At 30.7% G+C, this 7,654-nt stretch overlaps 1 long non-coding RNA gene across 1 annotated transcript; it reads right to left on the bottom strand.

Annotated features, from left to right (window-relative positions):
* Positions 1 to 1,041: 1,041 nt before the first annotated feature.
* LOC141701465 (uncharacterized) lies at positions 1,042 to 4,396 on the bottom strand. Its single transcript, XR_012566793.1, has 5 exons — positions 4,304 to 4,396; positions 3,763 to 3,823; positions 2,292 to 2,322; positions 1,457 to 1,510; positions 1,042 to 1,220 (listed from the first exon to the last, which is right to left on the bottom strand). It is a non-coding gene; the product is annotated as an uncharacterized LOC141701465 (long non-coding RNA).
* Positions 4,397 to 7,654: the final 3,258 nt, after the last annotated feature.

Raw genomic sequence — 7,654 nt, 5'->3', positions numbered from 1 at the left:
ACATTATGTAAAACTAAGTTTTAACTAAAGTCAAAATACATTATTATAGTAAAATCCTCGAAACAGTTTGATGTCAGATAAAGAAGCTACTCCAATTATATACTCAAAATACTTGCAAGGATATGTCTTTTTTTAAATGAACTTTGTTTAAATCATAATAGTAGTATGATTTTTTATTTTTTTAAATAGCGAGTGATGTATAATCTTTTGAACTTTTATATACTCTTTCTACAACTCATCAAGAACTTTATGTTCGATTGTCAATTTTTTTTATTTCGGTCTTCTAGTCATACTCCCATGTGAAAAATAATTTCATTTTCGAATTATATTTTAGAATTTTCATTGGTCATGTATTAATGTTAGATTTTAATTTTCTATTCTTATTTGGGAATCGAACCATGATATCATGTTAGATTTTGATTAAAACAAAGTTCATGCTACAATCTTTTAAGTACTCTTTTTTAAAATATTTTTTGAACAGTTTTAAATTTTATTTAATATCATGTTAATAATAGTACATATAATTTATAACTTATATTTAGGGTTCAATTTAAAATCATTTTAGCATTGAAATTTTAAAACTATAATTTTTCATGATGGCCGTCGTAATTGGCCTATTTTGTTGTAGTGATGTGGTGGAAATATTTCATGTAATTTTTTTGTCTATAAATGAATTTTGGCATAACTTTTTTTTAAACTGTCATGAGAATAAAATCAATGGTGTCATATTGGTTCAAAAGAAATTAATAGAAAACTTTTAACACTAGAATTGCTTAAATACATTATATATGATTATATCATATGGGGCTAAACAATTATAGCATCTTTCTCTACCAAGGTAGTTTGCTTTGCTTATTGATATTAACCATTAATTAACAAGACACTTACATACATGTAGATTGTAATGAGTTTTTCAATAAGGAATTGGTTCAATAAGTAGAAGTTACATAGTTAATATTGGGAAACTGGTAATATTTTCTATGTTTAATAACTCTAGAATGTGATCAACATAGGCATTATCAATCATCACAATTCTTGATAAAACTAAACATATGTAAAGAAAACCAAATTGTTGAAAAAAAGTTGACATATATATGTACAAGTTGCAACCTGAAGACATGAGGGTTAAACAATCACAAAGAATTTGCAGAGTGAACTTGGAAGTGGTAGGCATCAATGAGCTTGATGGTAGTAGCAGACTAATATTCCGAAATTAGTTCCTGTAACAACATCAACCATCCTAATTAAATTTCAAATTTGATCGATCAGTTGCAGAAGCTCATACATAAAGCACATGTATTTCATAAAGAGTACTATTAAGGGAGAGTGAGAGAGAGGGAGAGAGGGAGAGAGAGAGAGAAGGAGAGAGAGAGCGGGAGAGAGAGAGAGAGAGAGATTTGTTCTGAAGTGCATGTACAGGAGATAAATGTGATTGTGTTTTGTGTTTTTACAATACCTGACAAAAAAGAAACCTCAGGAACCGAACTATATTTAGCAAAGCTTCAAGTGCCTGAAATAAAATATGAGCAGAGAATTAAAATATGAAGCAAACAAAAAGAAAGAAATGGAGTGCTTGATGGCTATGCAAGAATGACAACAGAGGGGTTACATTTATATGTATGTAGTCACGTACACATGTATATTCCGTCAAATCTTACTATTTTTTTTAACACTCCCGTCTCATCCAGGATTTGAGATTTAGAATCCTAATAATATATATAGTGTTGTAAGATCCCTACTAAAAGATCGTTGTTAGTTAAGTAATAACAGTACCTTTTTAGTTGATCCTTTAATCTGGATAAACTACCAACCATTCTAAATAATTTTTCTATCTTCATATTCGCAAGAAAGTCTAACACGTGACTATAAATTCAGAATTTATAGGCACATTGATATAAATTTATGATTTTTTCTAATTTTCTTTAATGGACGGAGGCAGCACATGAAAAATATATAATCAATACTACAAGTTGGTTACAATATTTTTTACTTTTCAATTTTGTCTCAGCTTTTATGTAATTTGTATTATGTGTTGGAATATTTGAATCTGATATTTTGTGTATTAAGTTAAAAACGTGTTCAAGAAATTTGGCAACCACAATTATGTTATGACAATTACAGAGCACATGTGAAATCTAAGTAGGGATTTATAAAATAAATTTCAGAAGGAAAGCGAACCGTGATAACAACATATTTCCTAAGAGATATGACCAATGTTTATTATTACTAATAATTTTTGCAATACAACATGTCATATGGGTACGTATGTGTGTGCATGATGGCGTACTCACCATTGATCATGTCCGAAAACCCCATGCTTTCCTGAATGATTGAAAGGGAAATCAGAGGACACAAACATTTTTTACTAGTAGCAGAAGGTAACAAGAACATGAAAATACGAAGTTTGCATTTCCATATAATGTTCCCTAATAGCTAGCTACATATTATGACTTTGACCACATATATGTCTTCCTTATACTATCACACTTATTAATTTTTAGTATAAAGATCAATTAAAGGTACCCCTAGATTCTTTTTTGTTGTTTATTTCTACAAACTTGATCTAGCAATCAATCCTAACTTCAGTTTACTAAGGGAGTTTTAAATTTTGTTTTTTTACTTTTATTTAAACATGAATTTTTTTAAAATTTGTTTTGTCGTACTTGGCATCTTCCATTCTCCCGCATTGTTTAGTAAAGGATCAAGAAACAAGTTTGAGAAATATTTTTTTCAGCATTCAAGAAATGCAAGAGTGACATTTCGTCATAATTCATTTCTATTCGTCCTAATGCAAATTTTTGGTCAATTTTTATATTGGGCAAAATTATATAGAAAATATTGTCCAAAAAATATAGAATAATTGTGTATATATAACTAACATCATTCCTTTTCTCATTATAATGATCCACCCAACCGTCATCTTGTTCACTATCTTCTTGTCTCCTTGAAGTAATTATCTAATTCGGTGGCTTGTCTATTGGAGTATTTTCACGAGTAGAAAACATAATGAAAGGATTACATTGATCAATTATCTCTTGTCAATAAAAATGAAAATAAAGCATATTCTTCATTAATTTATAATTGTTTCTTAGTTTAATATTATTCTTAACAAGCCAAGATGAGCTACCGCAAAAATATGTATCAACCTCAAGTTTCTAAAATAATAGAGCCATACACGATCTTTCATCAAATGAAAATAAGCCAATACATATTTGTGTCGTTAACGAACAGCTTGTGAAAAATAACATTTATTATCTAAAAAAAGTTCAAACCCGCCCACTAGAACCACTATAATTATCACTTTCAACACAACTGAAAAAGCTTAAATTTGAATTTATTATTCTCAAATGATTTATGGATTACATATTTAAGTGTAATTTTAAACTTAAAATATTAATAATCGGGATATATGTCAATTTTTTTAGATTTAACTAGCCAAGTTCAAGTCTAATGATCTCGTGCCGAGCTCAAGCCACGCATGCTAATAGCTCGGCCTGAGCTCGTTAGCTTAACCCACACATTCTTATATTCGAGTTCGAATTCCTAATAAACCATGTCGTTATCAGGCCGGTTTGTTCACCATTTACACATTTATAGCCAACTCTATTTGTAATAATTCAGGTTCAATATATTGGCATGGAATTGGTAGCGTGTACATACGAGGGTACATGTAAGGGTACATATAAGAGCAACATAATAAAAACATCTAAAGTGTAGTGTTGAAAATTTTGGCATAAATGAAAAATATATATGGAGTATTACCGATAGGTAAACCATGGTGCAGAGACATCCATCTTTTCTGGAGCATTTACTTCATTGTTTACTGCAAATAATTCATAAACATATAAGTAAATATGTATTGGTCACTTGAGCAATAAAGATTTTTAAATCATGCTGGAATACTGAATATTTACTATGTTATGTGTATTTTGGGGAGAAAACTCATATCAAATTGGGGTAAGGATCATGTTCAGTAATCACGTAAGGTTGATCCAAATCTCGTTACACCAATATCCAAAATTGATATCATTAAGTCACTTGACACGGTTGATGGATATTTGAAAATGAATTAGAAATCGAACAAAAGAAATAATATGCTATGTATAAATAAATATTCAGATTTTCGACTAAGTTCGAATATGGATTCATTTTTTATTTAGGAGCAAAATAAATGTGAACTAAATCCTTTTCGGTTTGATAAAAAGATAAATTCAGAAATTTGGTTTCAATTACACCTAACCGAGGCAATCAAAATTTATCTATACATTTACCATCCAAATTAAGAAATTTAAATATAGCTTACCTTTGAACTTGAGAAAAGTCATGATGCAATTCAATTTGCATGAAAATATTGGGGTCGCGGAATATTGAAGATCTGTAAAAAATCGAAAACCAGTAAAAAATATTAAATCACGTATAAATAAAAAAGAACATAACATGGTGACATAATGTTTTTAGATTCTTGTTGGTATAATGTTGTGTTATGTTGGATATAATCAACTGATGAAGAAATACTTACATTTGTACATAATTAATACTTCAACACATATTTCGATTTAAATAGATTGTAAAATTTTGAGATACATACCAAGACGGAGATAGTCGGATGTGTACCGAGGGATAATGTAAAGAATGGAAAATGAGATTTCTTATATGGAGGGGATTGAAAGTATTCGTAAAATATGATAAACTTCTAGAGAGCAGTTTTGCAAACCTGATTGTTTGAATGGAAAAGGGAAGTGATTATATATCTCGCGATTTGACATAAATACACATAAACAACTATCTAACCAGCCTCTTGGATGTATAAACTAGTTAAATTTTATAAATATTTGCAGAAGAAATCAAGAGATTAAGCCAAAGAAAGAGATGGTTTGATAAGATATATGAACAAGAGAGCGGCGGTAAGGGGGTGTAAAACCCTAAAATGAATACATGATGTGATAAATATATATATATAAATATCATCCTATATCAACGGATCAGATTGGTTGATATTATGTATATCTGACGGCTGTTAACTAATCAAGGTTAAACTCGATTATGGTTAAAGGAACTAATCGGGTCGAAATTAATATATTTTTATGTGAATATCATATTCAAATGAACGTCTCTAGCCATTCTCTTTTACTTTGAATGTATTAGATTAATTAACTTTAGCAATCTATTTAGATTTTACAATATTGTATCTTAAGAGTATATTCGCTAATTAGATTTAATATAAGTATTAGCTTAAAAGGAATTTATATTTTGGTTCTATGTAAGTAGAAGTTATGTTCTTAATATTGGAAAATTGTTAATATTTATATGTTAAACAACATGTAACTTATCATCATATTGTTAATGCATTAAGGAATTATCAAATAAAGCATTAAAATTTATGATAAAATGAAATAGAAGAAAGGAAAACCAAACTGTAGAAATAAACTTTAAAATTTATAAGCAAGTCCGGTCATAGGATAGTAGTGACCAAGGGCTTGGGCTCAAACTTACAAGGGCCCTATTTTTTTAGGTTTTATTAGTGTAGAGAAAATAAAATTTATTCTTCAAAATATGGAAAAAAAATTATTTTCAATTTTGATGCACTTAACACTCTTTACCCTATAAAAATTAAATATTCCTTTCTCTTTCTTTACTCCGATACACACTTTTCTTATTGTCAAAATTATCTCATCCTACAATAAACAGGCCTACAATTATTCATTGTTCTACAACGAAAGCAAAACCCAAGTTGAATAAATAAGAATAAGAAAATAAACGAAAATCACATAAGACAAAGATTTATGTGGTTCAGAAATTCCTACTCCACAAGCTTTGTATTGATCTCTCACAATTCGTTATGTTATGATTTTACAATTACATTAGTATTTATAAGAGAAGAAACTGGTCCTAAATCAAATAATGCTCCATATCTGAAAAGTAAACTAATCCATAATCTAAGCTGAATCTGAATCTAAATAGTCTATTTTCATGGACTTAATTAATAGACTCCACAAACCCAACAATTTCCCACTTGGAGTCTAACATCTTCACTTCACTCTTGTGAATATAGTATTATCTATACTCCAATCAATAATTCTAACTAGTGCAGCGCCTTCTCATCAATCAATTTTTAAGGCCAGTTGAAGTTACGCAAAGCTTCAACTTTTCATTGGTTACCACCTAAGTCAACATATCTGCAAGATCTTTTGAACCAAGGATTTTCTTTAGGGACAAAGTATCATTGCTTATCAACTCTCTTGCAAAGTGATATCTAGCTGAATATGCTTCGTCCTAGCATGAATCATAAGATTCTTCACAAGATGAATAGCACTCACAAGATTCTTCACAAGATGAATAGCACTCTGACTATCTGCCTGTTTCCTGCCCAACTCCTCCAGAAAATTGTTCAACCAAATCATCTCCTTGCTAGCTTCAGAGATCAGGGCAGCACTCTTCCGGAGCGCCCGTTTGAATCAGTACGTAAGAGTTTAGCCATATATTCTGCTTCAGTGGTTGAAAGAGCAACACTCTTTTGAAATCGAGACATCCAACTAACTGCGGTGTCACCCAAAGTAAAAATATAACCCATTGTACTTTTTCTTGTATCCAAACATCCACCCAAATTTGCATCAGGGAATCCTTCAAAGATAAGATTTTTCTTACTGAAATATAATACAACCTTGGATGTGCCTTTCAGGTAGCGTAACAACCACTTGACTGCTTCCCAATGCTCTCTTCCTGGATTAGACAAAAACCTACTAACGACTCCCACTGCATGAGCAATGTATGGTCTTGTACACACTATAACATACATCAAATTGCCAACTGCAGACTCATGGGGAACTTTAGCCATATCTTTTATTTCTTCATCCATTTTAGGTGATTGCTTCTTCATGAGATTAAAGTAACTCACCAATGATGTACTTATTCTCTTCGCATCCTGGACACTGAATATTTACAACAATTTCTCAACATCTTTCTTCTGAGATAATTTCAAAGTACCTTCAGGTCTATCACTTATGATATTCATACCAAGTATCTGTTTTTCTGCACCCATATCCTTCATCTCAAACTCCTCAGAGATCTGTCTCTTTAGCCTGTTGATTTTCCTCATGTTTGATCCTGTTATCAACATGCCATCAACATATAACAACAATATGATATAAGATAAATTAAACTGTTTAAAGTAACAACAATGGTCCATAGCACTCCTCATGTACCCATTCTGGAACCCAGACCGAAAACATTAAAAAACACATCATAAAGCTGTCAAACTTCAAGTACCGTTGTCTTGGTGCTTGCTTTAAACCATACAAGCTTTTTATAAGCTCGCAAATAAGTTTTTCTTTCCTAACTACCTGAAATCCCTCTAAATGAACCATGTAGATGTCCTCAAGATCACCATATAAGAACACAATCTTAAAATCCAGTTGCTCTAGATGTAACTCCTCTACAGCCGCAATACTTAGCATAATTCTAACTGTAGTCATCTTAATAACCGGGGAAAATATATTAATATAGTCATTACCCTTTTTTCGTTGATAGCCCTTGACTACTAACCTCACCTTGTATCTTTTGATGCCATCATGTTCTTTTTTGATCTTGAACACCGACTTATTATGTAAAGCCTTCTTCGCTGTTGGTAACTCTGTTAAAGACCATGTCTCATTCT

Source organism: Apium graveolens, unplaced genomic scaffold (assembly GCF_009905375.1).
Source record: "Apium graveolens cultivar Ventura unplaced genomic scaffold, ASM990537v1 ctg3892, whole genome shotgun sequence".
Lineage (NCBI taxonomy): Eukaryota > Viridiplantae > Streptophyta > Magnoliopsida > Apiales > Apiaceae > Apium > Apium graveolens.
This window is presented reverse-complemented; position numbering and strand designations above follow the sequence as displayed.